The following is a 24,171-nucleotide window of genomic DNA, read 5'->3' as shown; positions in this document are numbered from 1 at the left end:
GCTCGATCCTCGGTTTAAAGCGTATGTTGTGTCTCTGTTTCTGGCGGACACAAGTCTACAGCGGTGCAAAGACCTGCTGGTCAGGAGATTGTCCTCTGAAGAGGACCGTGACATGCCAACAGCTCCACCCTCATTTTCTTCCACATCTATGGCTGCGAGGAAAAAGCTCAGTTTTCCCAAAAGAGGCACTGGCGGGGATGCTGATAACATCTGGTCCGGACTGAAGGACCTGCCAACCATTGCAGACATGTCTACTCTCGCTGCATTGGATGCTGTCACAATAGAAAAAATTGTGGATGATTACTTTGCTGACACCATCCAAGTAGACATGTCAGACAGTCCATATTGTTACTGGCAGGAAAAAAAGGCAGTTTGGAAGCCCCTGTACAAACTGGCTCTATTTTACCTGAGTTGTCCCCCCTCCAGTGTGTACTCGGAAAGAGTTTTTAGTGCAGCGGGGAACCTGGTCAGTGAGCGGCGAAGGAGGTTGCTTCCTCACAACGTTGAAAAAATGATGTTTATAAAAATGAATAATCAATTCCTCAATGAAGTACAGCACTGCCCTCCAGATACTACAGAGGGACCTGTGGTTGTGGAGTCCAGCGGGGACGAATTGATAATGTGTGATGAGGAGGAAGTACACACTGTAGGGGGAGAGGAATCAGAGGTTGAGGATGAGGACGACATCTTGCCTCAGTAGAGCCTGTTTAGTCTGTACAGGGAGAGATGAATAGCTTTTTTGGTGTGGGGGCCCAAACAAACCAATCATTTCAGCCAAAGTTGTTTGGTAGGCCCTGTCGCTGAAATGATTGGTTTGTTAAAGTGTGCATGTCCTATTTCAACAACATAAGGGTGGGTGTGAGGGCCCAAGGACAATTCCATCTTGGAACTTTTTTTTTTGCATTATATGACCAAGCAACAGTCGTTTGCCATGTTCAAAAAGTAAAACCAAATGTAAAAAAATTCAAGAAATTAAACCAAAAGTAAAATGCCGTGTCATAATTTAAAACAAGAGGTATTGACGTGCTCTAAAACTACTGTATTGTTGTTTATATTTTATAAACACTACACTTGAAAGCTTGAGTCTTTCAATAGAAAAGTAACTGTCCATTGCACGAATATTTGCAACAGGGACAATTTTAGGGTTAAGAAAGTCAACTAATAATAACACTTCGACGCTGTCTGTCTTTATAAACACTACACTTGGAAGTTGGAGGAGGTATTGTGGCCCCGGCACCAAATTTACTACCGGGGACACTCCATTGTGCAGTCCATATTTAGGTGTATCAGATATTAAACAACGGTGACAGTTGATGCCCAATTTTTTAATTATATTGTGGCCTCATTATGTAACCCCCTGTCACTGTGTGTAGTGTGGGGTGCAAAGGGTACACAGTGCACCTCCTTCTCAAGCCCTGGCTAGCTGATGGGCATGGGTGTAAATGATCAGGGGGTCCCTGCACATGCAGGTGTTTCTTTGTAGTTAGTGGGACACAGGTAATGTCACTTTGGTGCAGTGTAATAGAAGTCACAATAATTTGGGCGCCAGACCATCTCTATAACAAACTGAACTTTTATTTACACTCTTCCTCCAGCACGATAATCATAATGGTTGCAGAATATATACATCTCCTTACTCTCTCCAGCACAGTTATTAATGAGAAATACGAATATGGTTGCAAATATCTTATCACTCCTCCTGCACAGTTCTTAATGTTATCCAGATGTTAAATAACATAATTTACATGTCTCTTGCACTCCATACTCACTGCAGATCACCCTTTCTGCAGGGGCACATGCATGGATGCTAATAGGCAGGCAGCCTCTCCTCCATGCAGCTCTGACACACTCTGTGTACCTCTCAACTGCAGCTCATCCCTCCTCTGCGGGGATAATGTCTCCTGTGCTCTGACACGTCACTCTGTGTACTCTCAGCCTCAGGATCTGACACTACAACTACCATGCCTCTTGTAGCAGCCCTCACTCCAGGGCCTCTTCCATGTGCAGTGTCCCCCTCTCTCTTGGGTTCACTATAGTGGCATGGAGTTCTCCCCCTCATCCAGGGCACACATTCCTTGCCCTGGCTCAGTCACCACGCTCAGACTTCCAGGCAATGCTGGGGGAGCCTGGGAGCTTCCACCCCAGGTCCCCAGCTACAACTCTCCTCTCCTGTGTCTTCTCTCTCTTTCTGACACTTTAAAGATCGTGCCTTTAAATGAAAAAGTCAGTCTTCATTGCACGACTATGTGCAACAGGGACATTTTTTTGGGTTTACAAAGTCAAACAATAACACTTCGACCCTGTCTGTCTGGGGTCTCTCAATGACGAATTGTCTGTACCATGTTTGGAGGAGGTATTGTGGCCCCGGTATCAAATTGGGTACCGGGGCCACCCCACTATGCAGTCCAGATACTTGTTTGGTGGAATTCAGACACGTGGAGGGTTTTTTAATTATATTGTGGCCTCGGTACCAAATTGTGTACCGGGGCCACCACACTACGCAGTCAAGATAGATAGATGCGTATTGCGTATCATAGATAAAGTACATTCAGTGGTGTGGGGCAAATTGAAAAATATTCAAAATGCACTGACATTATCAAAAACAAGAGGTTGTCACACGCTAAAACTCCAACATGTATATGATGGAGAGGATGGAGGAGCAGCCGTATGTGTAGTGTAATGCAGATCTGTTGAAGGTTTTTTATATATTTTATTGTGGTGCCCAGTGCCCACTCCTCTACGCAGTCCAGGTACAATTATTGGTGCGAATCATAAAAGTTCAGGGTTTTTAAGATATTGTGGTGACCCACTCCTCTACGCAGTCCAGGTCCAATTATTGGTGCGAATCATAAAAGTTCAGGGTTTTTAATATATTGTGGTGACCCACTCCTCTACGCAGTCCAGGTACAATTATTGGTGCGAATCATAAAAGTTCAGGGTTTTTAAGATATTGTGGTGACCCACTCCTCTACGCAGTCCAGGTACAATTATTGGTGCGATTCATAAAAGTTCAGGGTTTTTAATATATATTGTGGTGACCCACTCCTCTAGGCAGTCCAGGTACAATTATTGGTGCGAATCATAAAAGTTCAGGGTTTTTAATATATTGTGGTGACCCACTCCTCTACGCAGTCCAGGTCCAATTATTGGTGCGAATCATAAAAGTTCAGGGTTTTTAATATATTGTGGTGACCCACTCCTCTACGCAGTCCAGGTCCAATTATTGGTGCGAATCATAAAAGTTCAGGGTTTTTAATATATTGTGGTGACCCACTCCTCTACGCAGTCCAGGTACAATTATTGGTGCGAATCATAAAAGTTCAGGGTTTTTAATATATTGTGGTGACCCACTCCTCTACGCAGTCCAGGTCCAATTATTGGTGCGAATCATAAAAGTTCAGGGTTTTTAATATATTGTGGTGACCCACTCCTCTACGCAGTCCAGGTACATTTATTGGTGCGATTCATAAAAGTTCAGGGTTTTTAATATATATTGTGGTGACCCACTCCTCTACGCAGTCCAGGTACATTTATTGGTGCGATTCATAAAAGTTCAGGGTTTTTAATATATATTGTGGTGACCCACTCCTCTACGCAGTCCAGGTACAATTATTGGTGCGAATCATAAAAGTTCAGGGTTTTTAAGATATTGTGGTGACCCACTCCTCTACGCAGTCCAGGTACAATTATTGGTGCGATTCATAAAAGTTCAGGGTTTTTAATATATATTGTGGTGACCCACTCCTCTACGCAGTCCAGGTACAATTATTGGTGCGAATCATAAAAGTTCAGGGTTTTTAATATATTGTGGTGACCCACTCCTCTACGCAGTCCAGGTACAATTATTGGTGCGAATCATAAAAGTTCAGGGTTTTTAAGATATTGTGGTGACCCACTCCTCTACGCAGTCCAGGTACATTTATTGGTGCGAATCATAAAAGTTCAGGGTTTTTAATATATTGTGGTGACCCACTCCTCTACGCAGTCCAGAAAGATACCTTGTTGCAACGTTTTGGACTAATAACTATATTGTGAGGTGTTCAGAATACACTGTAAATTAGTGGAAATGCTTGTTATTGAATGTTATTGAGGTTAATAATAGCCTAGGAGTGAAAATAAGCCCAAAAATTTGATTTTTAAACTTTTTATGTTTTTTTCAAAAAAAATCCGAATCCAATACCTTAAATCCGAACCGAGACCTTTCGTCAAGTGTTTTGCGAGACAAATCCGAACCTCAAAAATAACGAAAATCCGGATCCAAAACACAAAACACGAGACCTCAAAAGTCGCCGGTGCACATCCCTATTCTAAACACACACAATAGGGTCCATTTTAACCAATTAACCACACTTAACAACCTTGTAGGATATCCTGGAGGGAGAAAGAGGGAGGTGGGAGGGCAGAAGGGGGTGTGGCCAATCGCGTCATTTGGGATTCACCACAAATCCTCTCTTACCCTAATTTTCCTCCCTCTTCGTCAGTATTTTTCTTTTCACCTCCTCATACGTATTAACCCTCAAAAATTTGTCATAAATGATAAAAGGAAATGAAAATATTGAATTATGTTTATATTTATTAATACAGTTATTTCTATATTCAATATATATATATATACTTTCAATAAAAACTGTTTAAACAAAAAAAAAATCACGTCATTGAGTTACAACAGCCAATCTTGTGATTAAAAATTAAATCTTATTCCAAGAATAACACATTTTTAATGCTTTTTGGATGATGATAAGAGAACAGATATTGTGGTAGTCCAAATAATATATTAAATGGGCCTCCCCATGTAAAGTAATGATGAGCCCCATACCGGCACGGTTATCAGTGGCAGTGGTAGTAAGTAGTGGTTACCCTTAGATGTATAAAGCCCGACTGACAGCGAGGAATGGAAGTTTTATATGTAGAAAAATCTCTGTGTAAAGTTTTAAAGACACCAATACGGTTTTATGTAGTTTTTAAGTACGTAAATAATGATTGGTCAAAACATTGTGAACTCAAAAAATATATAGAGTGTGATCGAGGGCATGGGGGGTATGGTGGCAGTGGGCCACTAGGTGAGGGGGGCGCAGCGAAGCCGGGATATGGCTCCATTCATTGGTTTAAATTAGTGTTATCATCATCATCATTTATTTATATAGCACCACTGATTCCGCAGCACTGTACAGAGAACTCATTCATATCAGTCCCTGCCCCATTGGAGCTTACAGTCTAAATTCCCTAACATACAGAGAGAGAGAGAGAGAGAGAGAGAGAGAGAGAGACTAGGGTAAATTTTGATAGCAGCCAATTAACCTACCAGTATGGTTTTTTTTGGAGTGTGGGAGGAAACCGGAGCACCCGCAGGAAACCCACGCAAACACAGGGAGAACATACAAACTCCACACAGTTAAGGCCATGGTCGGGAATTGAACTCATGACCCCAGTGCTGTGAGGCAGAAGTGCTAACCACTACGCCACCGTGTTGCCCATATGTTGGCCATGTGTTATCCGAGGTGGATGGCAGAATGAGGGGCCTAGGTTTGACCTGCGTGGTGCATTATGTAATGTACAGAGAGACAGCCTAGTATTTAACATGTACTATTCCTCCTATGTAATATTGTGCATGCCATTGTCTCTCACCTATACAATTATATCCAATTGTCCATCTCTGAACATTGTGTTAGGCCTTGGTTAGAAATTAAATGAGAGCTGCCTGGTGTATTGCCACCAACATTCAGATTAAAGTTCTCAAAATTGAAGCTCAGTCTTCAACTAAAAATCAAATATGTTTCAATTACAGTTAAAACAATAACAATCTCTTCTAGGACTATGATCAACATAAGCCATAAATCAAAACATTGTTCCAAAATGAAATTGCATTTTAGAACCTCTCTAAACATATATATATATATATATATATATATATTATATATATCTATCTATAATATAAATGTCTAGTGGCGTGTGTTTGTCTGTGTGTGTGTGTAAAAAATAAAACCAAGCTGCAGCGCCACCTGCTGGGCGGAGTTATACACTGACCTACTAAATTCTTAGTGTGTGTGGGAAAAAAAATTCAGAAAGGGCTGAAATTTGGTATACTAAGATGTTTTTAATTTGTTAATTTAATTTGTTAATTGTTAAAAGTGTTTATAAAGATTTAAAAAAAAATATATATAAATTTCTTGAAGGAGAAGTGACAGTTGGGAGTGGTTGGTGGTTGCCGGGGGCGACAGTGGGGAGTGGTTGGTGGTTGCCGGGGGTGACAGAGCGAGAGGAGTGTGATACTCAGGACCGCTGAGAGAGATCCCTGTGTCTGGATAGACATCTGGATAGATGTGGCGATGAAAATGAAGGATGAGGTGATGGAGAAGAATGATGAGGTGGTGACATGTGGACAAAACCACGTTAAAAAAGGCGCTTATGTCGGGAAGTAACGCTCTTCCCCTGAGGAGGCCTGGGCTAGGCCCAAATGCATGACAAGAACCTTTTTAACACCTTAAGTAGCTTGATTTGACTAGAATGCATGAGTATCATGCACGGGTTAACTTGTGTGTGTATATATATATATATATATATATATATATATATATATATATATATAAACAGTTTCCATATCTTGACAGGCATATTCATCAGGGTTATCCAAACAAACAACAACATATTTAGAGTAAAGAAGTAGCAAGAGATGGGGGGGACTAAATTAATGAGAGAGTAATAATTAAATCTTTAGACACAGATTATTTCTGAACTGTGCAACAATTGTGTGATAATAATCATGCATACAATTAATGGAGAAGTGTACCTTATTACTGCTTTTATCTAATTCTCTCCAGTATAATCCGAATAAAATATAATTATATTGGAAAGCATTAACAAAAAAAATGCCTAACAGAATTAATATATGAAATGTGTTATTGAATTAACCAACACAAAAAAATTAAATTGGTGAAGGATGTGTAAAGTGTTTAATAGCAACTTAGCAATGGGCAATATTATAATAATATGTAATATATTAATAATATATAATAATGTAGCAATAGGCAGCAATGTATTATGTCTAAGTGTTACCATTATAAATAAGACATCGTAGGCGCAGGATTTTTATTCCTGTCAATTAAACCATATTTGCTAACATTTGACTATTCCGGAGGGGAAGGTAAAAGTGAGGACGGAAGGGGGCAGGGCGCGGTGAATTGCGTCATGTTGTCCTCGCCCCATCAACGCAATGGCGTGAAAGTGTCATATTGCCGCGGGTGGCTGGGCCAAAATGACGCGATTCACCATGAATCACAACATGGAGGCTGTGGGAGAATGGTCTCCAGAATTCGGGAGTCTCCTGGACATTCCGGGAGAGTGGGTAAGTATGGATTAAAGTAAAATGGTTCTCTTTGGATCACAAACTAGGAACATCCTGACGGATAACAATGAGAATATTTCTCATGGATTACAAATGAAGAAGATCTCCTTGTATTACAAGTAAAGAAGATCCCACTGGATTACAAATAGATTCCCCATCCCCGCTGTGAAGTATGATGGTTGTGTTATGATTCTTAGTGGCAGACACTGGTAATCTTGTCAGGATGAACGAGGAGATGAATGGTGCATATTACAGATAAATCCTAGGCAAAAACCTGCTGCTCTCTGCCAGAAAGATCAAACTAGGGAGAAAGGTTGTCTTTTAACAGGACAGTGCTTCAAAATACAGACTAGAGCAAGGCTGGCCTGGCCTATAGTGAAGAAAATAGTCCTGTCTTTAATGAGATCAAAAACCTGTGGCGATACCTCAAACTTGTCCCCCCACCACTGCCACACTAATCTAACCTGACATGGGTAGATTTATCACACTTTTTAAAAAGGAAAAGTGGAGATGTTTCCCATAGCAACCAGTTATTTAGTACATTCTAGAAAATAATCAAAAGAATCGGATTGGTTGCTATGAAATGATCGCCAGAATCTGATTGGTTGCTATGAAATGATCGCCAGAATCTGATTGGTTGCTATGAAATGATCGCCAGAATCTGATTGGTTGCTATGAAATGATCGCCAGAATCTGATTGGTTGCTGTGAAACGACCGCCAGAATCTGATCTGTTGCTATGGGCAACACCACCACTTTTCCTTTTTAGAAGGTTTGATTAATCCACCCCTCAGTCTGAGCAATATTACAAGGAGGAATTGCTGTAAAAGTCACAAACGATTCAGCTAAGTACTGACCAAGGAGGATGTAAAATATAGAATGGTGATTTTTTTGTATATTCTCTTTATTACTGCGTGGTCTGTGATCACTTTTCTTTTTTTTCTGTAAAAAATTAATGTGTGACTCACAAAATCAAAATTCCAGGCTGCATTTCTGAAATGTGAAAAAGAATTGATGGGGGCTGAATACTTAAGACGATATTTTTTCAATCTTTTTTTCATTCCTGTTTAAATATTTTAATATATTTTTTTACAGTTCAATTATTATCATTTATTATTATTATTATTATTATTATTATTATTATTATATATATATTTTTTTAAATTGGTAAAAGTGAAAGGCCAAGTCTGGCTAGGTGGGTCAGACTTGGGCATATAGCCTCAGACTATCAACCTGTAAGTTGACCCTTACCGCTCCGGGTCAGTATCGCCGAGGCAGCTTTCAACAATAAGTCACCTGGATACGCGATGAGCGTCGATAAAAGATCAGCCCTATCGCCAGATATAAATAAATAGACCCCTGTATATTTATGCCAGTATTTGTAATGTCCCTATTTGTACGATGCTACAATATATGTTAGCGCTTTATAAATACATAATAATAAGTTAGTAAAAGTATTTGTGTGTCTCCCGTCTATAATACTCACTGTTGGGTAATATGTGATTCACTCAGATTGACGTCCCCGGGAGCAGCCTGGTATAGTCGCAGCCTGGTATAGTCGCAGCCTGGTATAGTCACAGCCTGGTATAGTCGCAGCCTCGTATAGTCGCAGCCTCATATAGTCGCAGCCTGGCATAGTTGCAACTTCGTATAGTCGCAGCCTCGTATAGTCGCAGCCTGCCATAGTCGCAGCCTTGTATAGTCGCAACCTCATATAGTTGCAGCCTGGCATAGTCGCAACCTCATATAGTTGCAGCCTGGTATAGTCGCAGCCTGGCATAGTCGCAGCCTGGTATAGTCGCAGCCTGGTATAGTCGCAACCTTGTATAGTCGCAGCCTTGTATAGTCGCAGCCTGGTATAGTCGCAGCCTTGTATAGTCGCAGTCTTGTATAGTCGCAACCTCGTATAGTCGCGGCCTCGTATAGTCGCGGCCTCGTATAGTCGCAGCCTGGTATAGTCGCAGTCTTGTATAGTCGCAGCCTTGTATAGTCGCAGCTTGGCATAGTCGCAGCTTGGCATAGTCGCAGCCTTGTATAGTCGCAGCCTGGCATAGTCGCAGCTTGGCATAGTCGCAGCCTTGTATAGTCGCAGCCTGGTATAGTCGCAGCCTGGTATAGTCGCAGTCTTGTATAGTCGCAGTCTTGTATAGTCGCAGCCTGGTATAGTCGCGGCCTCGTATAGTCGCGGCCTGGTATAGTCGCAGTCTTGTATAGTCGCAGCCTGGTATAGTCGCAGCCTTGTATAGTCGCAGCCTGGTATAGTCGCAGTCTTGTATAGTCGCAGTCTTGTATAGTCGCAGCCTGGCATAGTCGCAGCCTTGTATAGTCGCAGCCTGGCATAGTCGCAGCCTGGCATAGTCACAGCCTGGCATAGTCGCAACCTGGTATAGTCGCAGTCTTGTATAGTCGCAACCTCGTATAGTCGCAGCCTTGTATAGTCGCAGCCTTGTATAGTCGCAGTCTTGTATAGTCGCAGCCTGGCATAGTCGCAGCCTTGTATAGTCGCAGCCTGGCATAGTCGCAGCCTGGCATAGTCGCAGCTTGGCATAGTCGCAGCCTTGTATAGTCGCAGCCTGGTATAGTCGCAGTCTTGTATAGTCGCAACCTCGTATAGTCGCAGCCTGGTATAGTCGCAGCCTGGTATAGTCGCAGTCTCGTATAGTCGCAGCCTCGTATAGTCGCAGCCTGGTATAGTCGCAGCCTTGTATAGTCGCAGCCTTGGTATAGTCGCAGCCTGGTATAGTCGCAGCCTTGTATAGTCGCAGTCTTGTATAGTCGCAGCCTTGTATAGTCGCAGTCTTGTATAATCGCAGCCTGGTATAGTCGCAGCCTGGTATAGTCGCAGCCTGGTATAGTCGCAGCCTTGTATAGTCGCAGCCTTGGTATAGTCGCAGCCTGGTATAGTCGCAGCCTTGTATAGTCGCAGTCTTGTATAATCGCAGCCTGGTATAGTCGCAGTCTTGTATAGTCGCAGCCTCGTATAGTCGCAGCCTCGTATAGTCGCAGCCTTGTATAGTCGCAGCCTTGTATAGTCGCAGTCTTGTATAGTCGCAGCCTGGTATAGTCGCAGCCTGGTATAGTCGCAGCCTTGTATAGTCGCAGCCTGGCATAGTCGCAGCCTGGCATAGTCGCAGCCTGGCATAGTCGCAACCTGGTATAGTCGCAACCTCGTATAGTCGCAGCCTTGTATAGTCGCAGCCTTGTATAGTCGCAGTCTTGTATAGTCGCAGTCTTGTATAGTCGCAGCCTGGCATAGTCGCAGCCTTGTATAGTCGCAGCCTGGCATAGTCGCAGCCTGGCATAGTCGCAGCTTGGCATAGTCGCAGCCTTGTATAGTCGCAGCCTGGTATAGTCGCAGTCTTGTATAGTCGCAACCTCGTATAGTCGCAGCCTGGTATAGTCGCAGCCTGGTATAGTCGCAGTCTCGTATAGTCGCAGCCTGGTATAGTCGCAGCCTGGTATAGTCGCAGCCTTGTATAGTCGCAGCCTTGGTATAGTCGCAGCCTGGTATAGTCGCAGCCTTGTATAGTCGCAGTCTTGTATAGTCGCAGCCTTGTATAGTCGCAGCCTTGTATAGTCGCAGTCTTGTATAATCGCAGCCTGGTATAGTCGCAGCCTGGTATAGTCGCAGCCTGGTATAGTCGCAGCCTTGTATAGTCGCAGCCTTGGTATAGTCGCAGCCTGGTATAGTCGCAGCCTTGTATAGTCGCAGTCTTGTATAATCGCAGCCTGGTATAGTCGCAGTCTTGTATAGTCGCAGCCTCGTATAGTCGCAGCCTCGTATAGTCGCAGCCTTGTATAGTCGCAGTCTTGTATAGTCGCAGCCTGGTATAGTCGCAGCCTGGTATAGTCGCAGCCTTGCATAGTCGCAGTCTTGTATAGTCGCAGTCTTGTATAGTCGCAGCCTGGTATAGTCGCAGCCTTGTATAGTCGCAGTCTTGTATAGTCGCAGCCTCGTATAGTCGCAGTCTTGTATAGTCGCAGCCTGGTATAGTCGCAGCCTGGTATAGTCGCAGCCTTGTATAGTCGCAGCCTTGGTATAGTCGCAGCCTGGTATAGTCGCAGCCTTGTATAGTCGCAGTCTTGTATAATCGCAGCCTGGTATAGTCGCAGTCTTGTATAGTCGCAGCCTGGTATAGTCGCAGCCTGGTATAGTCGCAGCCTTGTATAGTCGCAGCCTTGTATAGTCGCAGTCTTGTATAGTCGCAGCCTGGTATAGTCGCAGCCTTGTATAGTCGCAGTCTTGTATAGTCGCAGCCTCGTATAGTCGCAGCCTCGTATAGTCGCAGCCTGGTATAGTCGCAGTCTTGTATAGTCGCAGCCTCGTATAGTCGCAGCCTCGTATAGTCGCAGACTGGTATAGTCGCAGCTTGGCATAGTCGCAGCCTTGTATAGTCGCAGTCTTGTATAGTCGCAGCCTGGTATAGTCGCAGCCTTGTATAGTCGCAGCCTTGTATAGTCGCAGCCTGGTATAGTCGCAGCCTTGTATAGTGGCAGCCTTGTATAGTCGCAGCCTTGTATAGTCGCAGCCTTGTATAGTGGCAGCCTTGTATAGTCGCAGCCTCGTATAGTCGCAGCCTCGTATAGTCGCAGCCTCGTATAGTGGCAGCCTGGTATAGTCGCAGCCTGGTATAGTCGCAGCCTGGTATAGTCGCAGCCTGGTATAGTCGCAGCCTTGTATAGTCGCAGCCTTGTATAGTCGCAGTCTTGTATAGTCGCAGCCTTGTATAGTCGCAGTCTTGTATAGTCGCAGCCTGGTATAGTCGCAGCCTGGTATAGTCGCAGCTTTGTATAGTCGCAGCCTTGTATAGTCGCAGCCTTGTATAGTCGCAGCCTTGTATAGTCGCAGCCTTGTATAGTCGCAGCCTTGTATAGTCGCAGTCTTGTATAGTCGCAGCCTTGTATAGTCGCAGCCTTGTATAGTCGCAGCCTTGTATAGTCGCAGCCTGCTATAGTCGCAGCCTGCTATAGTCGCAGCCTGGTATAGTCGCAGCCTTGTATAGTCGCAGCCTTGTATAGTCGCAGCCTGCTATAGTCGCAGCCTGCTATAGTCGCAGCCTCGTATAGTCGCAGCCTCGTATAGTCGCAGCCTCGTATAGTGGCAGCCTGGTATAGTCGCAGCCTGGTATAGTCGCAGCCTGGTATAGTCGCAGCCTGGTATAGTCGCAGCCTTGTATAGTCGCAGCCTTGTATAGTCGCAGCCTTGTATAGTCGCAGCCTGGTATAGTCGCAGCCTGGTATAGTCGCAGCTTTGTATAGTCGCAGCCTTGTATAGTCGCAGTCTTGTATAGTCGCAGCCTTGTATAGTCGCAGCCTTGGTATAGTCGCAGCCTGGTATAGTCGCAGCCTTGTATAGTCGCAGTCTTGTATAGTCGCAGCCTTGTATAGTCGCAGCCTTGTATAGTCGCAGTCTTGTATAATCGCAGCCTGGTATAGTCGCAGCCTGGTATAGTCGCAGCCTGGTATAGTCGCAGCCTTGTATAGTCGCAGCCTTGGTATAGTCGCAGCCTGGTATAGTCGCAGCCTTGTATAGTCGCAGTCTTGTATAATCGCAGTCTTGTATAGTCGCAGCCTTGCTTTGAAGGTTGTCTGTTATTCTGTAGCAGAGATGACTTAAAAACATTCCTCGTCTTCAGAGACCTATGGATTTTTCCTTTGCAAGGAAGTGGGGGGATTATTCCTTGGGTCATTGGTTTTTCCGCTCTGGGTAATCTGTATGATCAGATCTCTCTTTTAGCTGTCTACGCGCCTGTGTGATCCCTCCCTGCACGTTTTAAGGCTTTCCCTAATCGCTTCCACGCCTGCTGCGAGGGAATGCATTAAACAACATTACGTTTGCCCTTCTCTCTCCTGCACAATTAGAAGTTCTCACACTAGCAGCGAGCGGTCAGGAAGAAAAGTTACAATAAACCTTTAAAAAGAAAATTGTTTAGCTTCTCGGTTTTCACAAACTCAAATGGGAAATGAATACTCGAAATCTGCTATGTGACACTGCTCTGTGCCCAGAGATCACCTGCTGGACAATATCTCCCCCCAGCATTTCTTTATAGCAGAGATTTTATAGGAGGGTACTCTTTGGTTGGGGTGTAGCGTCGGTGACTAGGTTCCATCTTGTAGAAAGGTTTCGCCAGCCCCAACCCAGGGAGAGGTGAGTTCCCAAACCAAGGCAAGACCCAAACAGCGGCTAGATGCCCCCCTGCCCCCCGGCCCAACCCGCCACTGATTGTCTCTGTAGCACTGTGTCTGTAGCGGTGTCTCTGCAGTGCTGTCTATTTAGGGGTGTCTCTGTAGTGCTGTCTCTGTAGCACTGTGTCTGTAGCGGTGTCTCTGCAGTGCTGTCTATTTAGGGGTGTCTCTGTAGCGCTGTCTCTGTAGCGCTGTCTCTGTGTAGCGCTGTCTCTGTAGCGCTGTCTCTGTAGCGATGTCTCTGTAGCGCTGTCTCTGTGTAGCGCTGTCTCTGTAGCGCTGTCTCTGTAGCGGTGTCTCTGCAGTGCTGTCTATTTAGGGGTGTCTCTGTAGCGCTGACTCTGTAGCGCTGACTCTGTAGCGCTGTCTCTGTAGCGCTGTCTCAGCAGTGCTGTCTATTTAGGGGTATCTCTGTAGCGCTGTCTCTATAGCGCTGTCTCTGTAGCGCTGACTCTGTAGCGCTGTCTCTGTCGCGCTGACTCTGTAGCGCTGTCTCTGTAGCGCTGTCTCTGTAGCGCTGTCTCTGTAGCGCTGTCTCTGTAGCGCTGTCTCTGTAGCGCTGACTCTGTAGCGCTGTCTCTGTCGCGCTGACTCTGTAGCGCTGACTCTGTAGCGTTGACTCTGTAGCGCTGACTCTGTAGCGATGTCTCTGTAGCGCTGACTCTGTAGCGCTGTCTCTGTCGCGCTGACTCTGTAGCGCTGACTCTGTAGCGCTGACTCTGTAGCGATGTCTCTGTAGCGCTTGGTGAATCGCTTAATTTTGTCCCCGCCCCCTAAACGGACACCACCATTTTAGCCTATTACAACAGGGGGCGAGACCATTGTGTCACTAAGACCCACCCACTTCACTAACGAAGTGGGCAGGATCTGGGAGGTTGCCACCCCCTTCCAGAAATTCGAGAATCTCCCGGACATTCTGGGAGAGTAGGCAACTATGGCGTTACCTTTAATGTCAGCGGTAAGTTAAACCAACATTTGATCAAAGCAGAAAATAAGATCTGGGGGCGGCTGGAGGAAGGAGCTGGGAGTCGGAGGTGAAGTCCTTGGTGCCCGCATGCGCTCATAGGGCTGCCTGTTGCCCATCACTGGTGTAGGTCATAGTTATGTTTATAGCTCTAACTAGGCAGACATTTATACACCATCGAGTGGGTGTATCAGTTATAACATCTGAAGTCAGCACTTGTTGAACCTATTGTTACTTTTGTTTATTGTTTACAATTAAAGATCATTCCCCTAAGAAAATTCTAGGAGTTATTGAGCTGTTGAACGTTATTAATACATTGTGGAATTAGAATGAGATTACTCCCACTGAGATTACCCTTATTTAATAAGATTTATTTAATTGTGCTATGCATTCTACCATACTTTACAAGTTACATAAACGGCTATTAAAGGACCATTTTAACCCCAAATTAAAGTTTTTAGATATGAACAATGATTGAAAACGTTGCTCAGTGTAAGCCTGACATTCCTCTGCAGCTATGGTATAATGTAAAGTTTTACATCCCCACTCCCCTACAGGAAGCAAAAGCCCCACCCAGACAGTGTCCTAAAAATGAGGAGGAGCGTCCTGATAGGATCTGTCAAACAGCTGACTGCAGTCATTTGAGTTGCTGTGACATCACTAAGCCCTGCCCCCGCATATGACTCCACCAATACATTCCTGCAAAGGAAGTGTGCCGTGCTGTCAGTCACTCGCTCTGTGAGATGGTTCTCTAAAAACCTATTACAGAGGAATGAAAGAGCATGGTGGACATATTTGGTTAAGTATAAGCACAAGTTATTATGTGTACATTATTCAGCTGAGTAATACACAAACTTTGATGTATATTAATGTCACACTGTGGCTTTACTTCTTTAACTATTAGCAATAAATATTTATTTGGGTTTTAATTTCTCATAAAAACTCTGCAACCCCATATCTATAAGATGCATGACGTTATCAATATCTGCCTCTTGGACCATCACCTGGTCAGGTCCCAGCAGAGCTCCCACCCAAAAAAATAACTGACCAATCCTGATTTTCCAAGTACAACTAATAAACCCCCTCCAACCACAACACAGGCTGTGACAAACCATGTTCAGCAACATGAACAAACACATCTCTGGTTTTTGTCCGGATTTTTCCATAATATTACTTTTCCTTCTTTTATTTGATTTCAATCTATTTCTTATGTTATTATTTTATCATCTTACTATTAATTTCCATTTTTGTATCATTCTCCTTTTTTGTTTTTGCAAGAAAAGTAACATAGTTCACAAGCATAACATCAAACATACAAATAACACATAACTATACAAATTTGCCTCCTAAGCCTCTTGATTTCTGATTGGACAGGACAAGGGACTCCTATCAGGTGCTGGTCATACAAGTGGCACAACATTTACCCACTGATTAGAAGGAGTAATGTGGCTTCATTCAACTTATATGATATCACAGTAATTCTGTTGTAGTCACCAAATATATTTGTTTATAGTTTCCTAGGGGTGCTTACTTGCAGCATTTTATAGTTCCTAGAAATAATTATTTCATGAGTAAACTTTTTATGTGTCCTTCAAAAGTTTTCTGGCCCCCAAAACCTAATCCAGGTGCAGTCCAGGGGCCTGATTCATTAGTGATCTTATCTTGTGCAAAAGTTAAGATGTTTATTTTAAGAAGAAACGGGAAGATAAGAGTGAAGTTAAGATGGATTTTCATCTTAACTTAAGAAATTCTTAATTTACGCAGTGGATTTTGCTTCTTATCTCCCTTATCTGAGCATGCACAGATTGGATTTGCTTAAGATAAGCAAAAAACGTCAGATAAGATCACAAATGAATCAGACCCCAGATTATTATTCTGTCTATGAATACCCGAAGCCATGAAAGACTATGAAATCCTCCAGGGGATCCTTACGATTTATCTCCATCCTTGCTTCTGGAAGACTCCCTGTCCCCAAAATAAAAAAAAAGTATCCTAAAATCTCATGAGGGTTCGCCGGTCCTATGGCAATGAACAGGTTAAGATAGTAATAACAAACACACATGAAATTTAATTCTAATCCTTGCTCAATATGACCACATTAGTCACAGTATCTGAACAAAGTAACAAAGAACTCTCAGATATTCTGTCTGAGTCGATGTTCTGGCCACAAGTACAATACTCAGATGAAATAACACCTTCAATACGGGGCAGACTATTCACATTAAAGTATTCGTCTGCTCTGTGCTTACTTACTGTCCAGCACTGTGGAAAACTTGTCCTGTTCTGGGCCCATAGTTCATACTCATTTACAATAGTTTACTATTGTTTTATCGATGCAATATCTGGTATAATGTTAGTGTCTGCACGGCCACAAGCTAAAAGCCAAATCTACCTGATCTCAGCTTCTCACTCAGATATGCCAAAAGTATTTCTGGGGGGGATAAACGTCATTGGCCAAACCTGGAACAAGCAAATAAACTATCCTGGATGGCATATGGTCACTGGTGCTTGGGCCTATGGAGGTGAGAGGAGACTGTTCCCTAATGCTCAGTGCATATCGTACGCAAAATCACTCTGCACCTGCCCAGAATCGGCAGAAATGTCCGTGAACGCAGTCCTGATCCGTGCACCTGCCAGTGCAAAGGACACTTACTACAGCCTATGATTTCAGGAAGTGAACTGGTCCGGGAAGGGGTGTGTTGAACTCAAGCGCATGTAGCCACGTCCAAATCAAGCTCTGAAAGTTACTTGTTTTTCTGCCGTATCTCTTTCTCCAGCTACAGGGCTAGTCTGAGTCCTGATCAGTAGTGATGACAATCTCGTATGCATGCTATAACATGTGTTTGCAATCACGAGCAACTGTAAAAATACATTTTATGCTCAGAAGACATTAACAACATCCTAATAAATGTTTTTCTTGAGGAAATTTTTTTAAAAATAGCTACTTTTTTTTTTTACTGTTTTAACATTAATGCCTTTATTAGGTAACAATAATGCAAGATATTTTTATTTTTATTTTCCTGTGCGTTCTTTTGTGAATTTATAATCCACATAGGTATTGGACGCTTCCTGCTGCGTCCGGTGTAGCAGAGCGATTTAATAAGCACACGCAGCACACGAAGCTTGAGATCCGTGCCGTGCTTAATTCGGGTGCACACAAAGCCTAAATATACGTGCGCATAATATGAAACGTGGGTTGCGCTCAGAATACGGGCTTTGATGAATCAGGCCCAATGTCTCTCCATTTACAGAGGAGATTGGGAAAACAGCAAGATTCCAAATATATCCGTGTATATATTAGGGACAGTGCTGGGCTTCCCATTAGATATCACCCTCCCCCCAACATTCCCACACATGGGACAATGATTGCTACAAAGGCTTCAGTAGACTGGGAATCTTAATTCTTGTGATCTAAATTTGAATCTAGTCCCACGAAAGGGTTATATTTGAGTCTCTAAGCAGAAAGTGTGCAGGGGACAAAAATAGTATTTTTTATCTGTATTCTTATATACAAACCTCCCAACTGTCCAATTCCAGCAGGACAGTCCCGATCTCAGTGTACTGTCCCGCTGGGCCGCCTGATTTACAGTCTGTCCCGATAAGTTAGGAGAGGGTTTTTGGTTTTTTTGGCAGTGCAGCAGTGGGATAGAAGTATCAGAAGCATCAGCTAGGAGATCAATAAATCAATATAATCGATTGTTATGGTACCATAAACTAGATTGTAAAGATTAGAACCAATCAGTAGTGAAAGTACAATAGCCAACAAGAGGGGGGCAGAGACAACCAATCGGAGGCCGGATATGGGAACTTCAGGAAACTGCAGAGTGGGAGGACTGGTCGGGACCGCTGGCATAGCCTGGTGCGTACAGTAGTCAGGGGCTTGCTGGCTGAGATTGGGGTGTTCGGCATTGCAGAGAAGAGGGATTGTATCTGCCCAGGTCAGGCGTGCACAGGTAAGATCGTGTCTCGATTGTTAGTCTGGGAATGATCCCAGCTACGCTGGGTAGGGAGGAGACTACTGCATGGGGACGATAGGGGGCAGCCAGGAGGATCAGGGGTACAACACAAGGGGTGGGGGGATCGGTGAATAGATAAAACCATAAAACCATAAATAGACGATAAATATAGAAATAGTGCAGTGTGACTAAACTTTTTACATTTGTTCCTGCAAACAGCTGGAGTGGGGGGCACAGGGGGTATATATCGGGGGCGGATCTAGAAAAGTATCCTACCTGAGGCGATTTAGGGGGGGGCGATTTAGGCCTCGCCCCCTTTTTGACTTCAAGGCTGCAGGCGGCTGCACAATATGTGCAGGTCCGCTCGGCAGTGAAAGGGCAGGGATAGTGTGCTGCCCGGCTGCTCTGATTGTGTTTTAAACACAATCAGAGCAGCCGGGCAGCACACTGTCACTGCCGAGCGGACCTGCACATATTGTGCAGCCACCGGCAGCAAGCCCCTGCTAGGAGGGGGCGATCGCCCCGATCGCCCCCCCCCCCTGGATCCGCCACTGGTATATATACATATATGTATACTCCAGCTCTACAGAACGGAGAGATTATTATATTAGTGCACCATTATAACATACTTCCCAATGGTCCCCATTTTGCAGGGACATTCCAATTTGCGTGCCACAAAAGGGGTCGGGCTTAACAGGAAAGTGTGTGGGATTTTTAAATTGCTAATTTGTGGGCAGAGATTTGGCTGAAAGTGGCGTGGATTATTTTGTCCCGCTCTCGGAACTCTAAATGTTGGGAGGTATGTTATATGCATACATGCCAACTCTCCCGGAATGTCCAGGAGACTCCCGGATTCCGTGTAGGTATCCCGGAATCCCGGGAGAGCTGGCAATTCTCCCGCATCTGTCGGCATGGAGGGAGGAAGGGGATTTCATATACAACGCAGGCGATTGCTGTTATGCCCTTTGAAATAGCACCGGCAGGAAAACCAAAATAACCTTTATTTAATGGAAAGAAAAGCTTTAAAACATGTCTTGTTTTCGTTAATAAAATAATTAGTAATGTGCAAAGTCATATTAATATGATTTTCAGGGCATGCTGGTCATTGTAGTCCGGAACCAGCTGGAGAGCCTTAGTTACAGTTATCTGAATGGTTAAAGTGAAAATACTTAACTAGAGATGATACAGTCAGTGAGTAATTTCTATCAAAACAAAACATGACATACCAAATTCTTTGAAATTTATAGACCCAGAAGAGAAAAAAACAAATTCCCTCCAGAGAGGGGAAAATACATCGGCCTCAGCGGGTCACAGTAATATGATCTTTATAACCATCTACTAAGTAATAACAATTTGTTGTGCCTAATTGACTGTGGTTAATGGCTTTCTATAAGGAAATGCTAACAGCAGATAGATTAGTGCATGTTAGGCTGATGGCATACCGGAGGGAACATGGGTGGTTTCAGAGCCAAGAGATAAATGACTTTGGACCCTGTATCTGTACAATAGTTTGTCTGTACAAAATAAATGCTTCTCACTTACAGCTTCACTCAGCGTTCACTAGAAGGGGAGGAATAAGGGATGCGAGTGGAATTCGGAGGCAAAAATACCTCTTGGAATTCAGGAATCATCATGCATAGAGCAGTGTAGATTAAAGGTATACGCTGCTCCAAGCATTAGGGACGCCCTGCTACAGTGCAAGAGCCCTGCGACCGTGCGCTAGCTTGTACTGAGCTGTGTGTGGATATACATGGCAAGGCATTGAGTGAGCAAAGTACGCACTGGATGATAGGCGGACCTGGGTGAAAGGTTCTCCTCCCATCTGATATAATTAGCAGGACGAAAACTAATCTTGCGATGCAAATTTCTGACCATAAGTTGTCTTCCAGTTACACAACCAGTAATATCATCATTATCATCATCTATTTATTTATATAGCTCCACTAATTCCGCAGCGTTGTACAGAGAACCCATTCACATTAGTCCCTGCCCCATTGGAGCTTACAATCTAAATTCAGACACACAGGCACAGACAGAGAGAGAATAAGGGCAATTTAATAGCAGCTAATTAACCTACCAGTATATTTTTGGATATAGGCATATGTATTGACAATGCTTAGAGCATGGGAAGGAAAGGAGGACACGCTATGTAGCGCTCTGGGAGATACCAAGTCCCTGCCCATTTTATTGTGCTATGTCCAATCCCAAAGTAACTACAATTATTTATTTATTTTCTGTTAAAAATGTTAAAAGTACAACAATTTGTGCTCCTTCTGGTGGCTGGTATACAATACAGATCCAAATCTAATGGCTAGTGTAGAATAAAGAACCAGTCTGGTGGCTAATATAAAAAACAGACCCCAGTCTGGTGGCTAGTGTAGACTAGAGACACCTATTATGGTGCTTAGGGTAGGATACAGAACCAGTCTGGTGGCTAATATAAATAACAGATCCCAGTCTGGTGGCTAGTGTAAACTAGAGACACCCAATATGGTGCCTAGTGTAGGATATAGACCCTATTTTGGTGGTTAGTGTGCAATACAGACCCCATTCTCTGGTGGCTAGTGTACAATAAAGAGACCATTTCCTGGTGGCTACTACAGTATAAACCCCTTAGTACTCACTGTCAGCCTAGACCAGTGGTTCCCAAACTGTGTGCCGTGGCGCCCTGGAGTGCCGCGGCGATCTCACAGAGGTGCCTCGGTCAGGGCCAGTGGTAAGCAAGGCGGGGGACTTCTTGATAAATATTTTGGCTTAGGGGTGCCTTGAAAAAATTATGGAGACCCTAAGGGTGCCTCCAACTGAGAAAGTTTGGGATCCACTGGCCTAGACCCTTTGTGCATTTTTAGGGGATGTGCCAGGATCATATCTGTCAACATTGCCGACTGCAAATTCGGAAGGCACTAGGCCATGCCCCTGATACACCCAAAACACACCCCAGTCCACATACAGCCACAACCATGTCTGCCATCACAATGACCATATATGGCCTGATCAAGCTCTCTTTGGCTTTTAGTACACAGTAAATCAGTCCAAACTACAAAAATCGGGACTGTTGGCAGATACATAGAAACAAGCACTAATTTAGGTCTGAGCTCTCTGGTTTGTTAGCAGAGCCATGAAATTCCTTGCACAGTGGACTCCAATTGGCGACAAGAGTTCATTGTAGGAGCAGTCTGTTGATAGTAACCAATTAGAGAGGTTGTAGGTCAAGGAGCTTCAAATTGGGTGCTCTGTAATTACCAGCAGGTACAAAATACAAAATAGTTCTTACAGTAGGCTGACAGCTTTTATACAGTTCTCGAAGCTACAAGATGAATTGTAATATCAGTAATAATGTATAGTAGGGCATGAATTATTCCTTATAATACACAAGTTTTCCTACTGATGTTATGAAATCAGAACTCACTGATTGTAATTCAAAAGCGCTAGGTAGTCCCCGGGTGTGGCCTCGCCATTGGGGTGACCACACCCCCATCATGACTTGGCCACGCCCCCTGTCCTGATGACGGATTCCCCAATGTTGGGAGGTATGCTTCAATCTAGAATAAAGGGCCATGGCGTGAAAGGATTGTGTATCTCAATACTGACGCGCAAATAGATCCTATCTAATAAATATTAGGTATTTATTAGATAGGATCTATTTGCGCTTGTTTTTGTCTTTTGTTTTCTTCCATTATAATTGAAGTTGATGCCCAACAACTTCTATAAATAAGCAGCAATTTTTTCCTATTGTTATTTGAATCGGTTTTGTATCTATACTATACAAGGTACAGACTGCTATAGTCAGCGCCAGGTTTATCTGCCCATTTGGGTTTAGAATTGGAGATATCTCAATATTCCATTCAGGTTACATGTACGGGAATTAGTTGGAATCCCTGGACGGAACGGAGAGGTAGCGAGTCACAGCGGATCAGCACTGGTATCAATCTGCCGGTAAGACGCTATGTGCCGCATGGAACATCAACATGTAAAATGGACCAGGGGGCAATAATTACCCCACTTGCCAGCCCTCCCCTGCGGCCATACTATACAATACAAAACCTAGGCAGACCTCTGCAAATTTATATCAAACCTGGCATAGGTTTATATGGTTAATTAAACCAAACATCAGAGAGCCGTACAATTCCCAGTGATACACATGCTGCATGTCATTATAGTGAGGAGCCATAAAGACGATTTGAGAAACTATCATCATCATCATTTATTTATATAGCGCCACTGATTCCGCAGCGCTGTACAGAGAACTCACTCACATCAGTCCCTGCCCCAATGGAGCTTACAGTCTAAATTCCCTAACATACACACATAGACAGACTAGGGTCAATTTGTTAGCAGCTAATTAACCTACCAGTATGTTATGAAGGTCTAAACAAGAAACAGGGTTTCGGGTCTGGCATTTGTGACCTATGTTTTATAACGCTGTGGAAACGTCATATTAAATGCTAATGAAAACATGTTGGTTCCACAAACTTATTCTGCGCTGCATAAAAGAATCTCAGAACCCTCCTCCCTGCCCTCAGGGGCAGAACTGACACCCACGTAATTTTAAGTCTGTAAGTACACGATCGTGTTAGGTAAACTTTTTGCAGACAATGACGGATGAACAAAGTGCTACAGTGACAGTCCAAATATAGCCGAATATCATCCAAAAACTGCCCGTCGCCGGAACTTGTTCTTTAGCAGTGTGAATTTCTACTATAAATAAAAATATAGTTGCTATTACACATTACTGCTTATTGCCCGTGTCTTTTGCAGAAACCTGTTGATCCCCAGCTGTTGTGGAACAACAAGCTCCTGCCAATCTGATGTGAAAGTACAAATCTACACCGAAAGTGCGTTCTGGAACTTGTAGTTCCACAACAGAGCCGCAAGTTACCTACAGCTGCTCTAAGGGAATTTATGGTAATATAGGGGTCTATTTAACAAGACCCCTCTGTTATACTGATTTTCTGTCGCTGCAATATTGTGCAATGTAGCAAAAATAAATAAATAAATAAATTCTTCAGATTTCCTGTTCCAGATTTCATAGAAAAATATAATAAAAATATTTTTTTTAATACAAAAGAGAATAATATTTGCTTGAAATGACTTTGATAACAGTCCTACAAGAAACAACCTAAATAGATATATAACCTAAATAAAGTTCTTATGAATTGGTGGCAATGCCAGATGTACAGCTACAAAGTGTCCTTTCATACAGAGATAACTTCATGTATATTATAACTATTTTCCAGGAGTAGAATTGAAGTCAGAATCCTTGTCCTGAGTGATGAGTGGATTCTGGACTGGTGGCTGAAGGATAATATATTGGGTACATTCTAACGTCTTTATACCGCTGTACCACATCTGTTCTCCAGTCCGGGATCTACATGATGTACAGCAGATTATAGCTGGGCAGAGAATGTGGCAGGAATGCCAGATACAATCATTTCTAGACATTTGGAAGTGAAACAGAGACATTCCTCCCTCGGTTCTCCTTATTGTCCTGCTGACATTTCTCTATCAGATAAATGCTTCTGGCACAATTCTTGTTGCATTTCATGTAAGCTTTAAATGCTGATTTCAATGCGGTCTCTGAATGAAAGACGCAGGAGGGAAGCTGCGTGGCCGTGGTTCGGTTACACTGTCTTTTGTCCACCGTAGAAATATGTGATTCTACAGGGACAAAAGACACAGAAGAATAATATCGCCTGCAAAATATGATGTGGATATTCCAGTGTT

The 24,171-nt window shown here is 43.5% G+C and overlaps 1 protein-coding gene and 1 long non-coding RNA gene across 3 annotated transcripts in view; one reads left to right on the top strand and one right to left on the bottom strand.

The window, feature by feature from the left end:
- The window catches only part of EVA1C (eva-1 homolog C), a 90,998-nt gene that overhangs the window by 6,907 nt on the left and 59,920 nt on the right, over positions 1-24,171 (top strand). The gene's annotated exons all lie outside the window — the stretch shown is intronic.
- LOC142140508 (uncharacterized) lies at positions 1,556-2,307 on the bottom strand. Its single transcript, XR_012688519.1, has 2 exons — positions 1,695-2,307; positions 1,556-1,638 (listed from the first exon to the last, which is right to left on the bottom strand). It is a non-coding gene; the product is annotated as an uncharacterized LOC142140508 (long non-coding RNA).

This window comes from Mixophyes fleayi, chromosome 2 (genome assembly GCF_038048845.1).
Source record: "Mixophyes fleayi isolate aMixFle1 chromosome 2, aMixFle1.hap1, whole genome shotgun sequence".
NCBI classification, from domain to species: Eukaryota; Metazoa; Chordata; class Amphibia; order Anura; family Limnodynastidae; genus Mixophyes; species Mixophyes fleayi.
The sequence above is the reverse complement of the archived record's forward strand: the minus strand, read 5'-3'. Positions and strand labels throughout refer to the sequence as shown.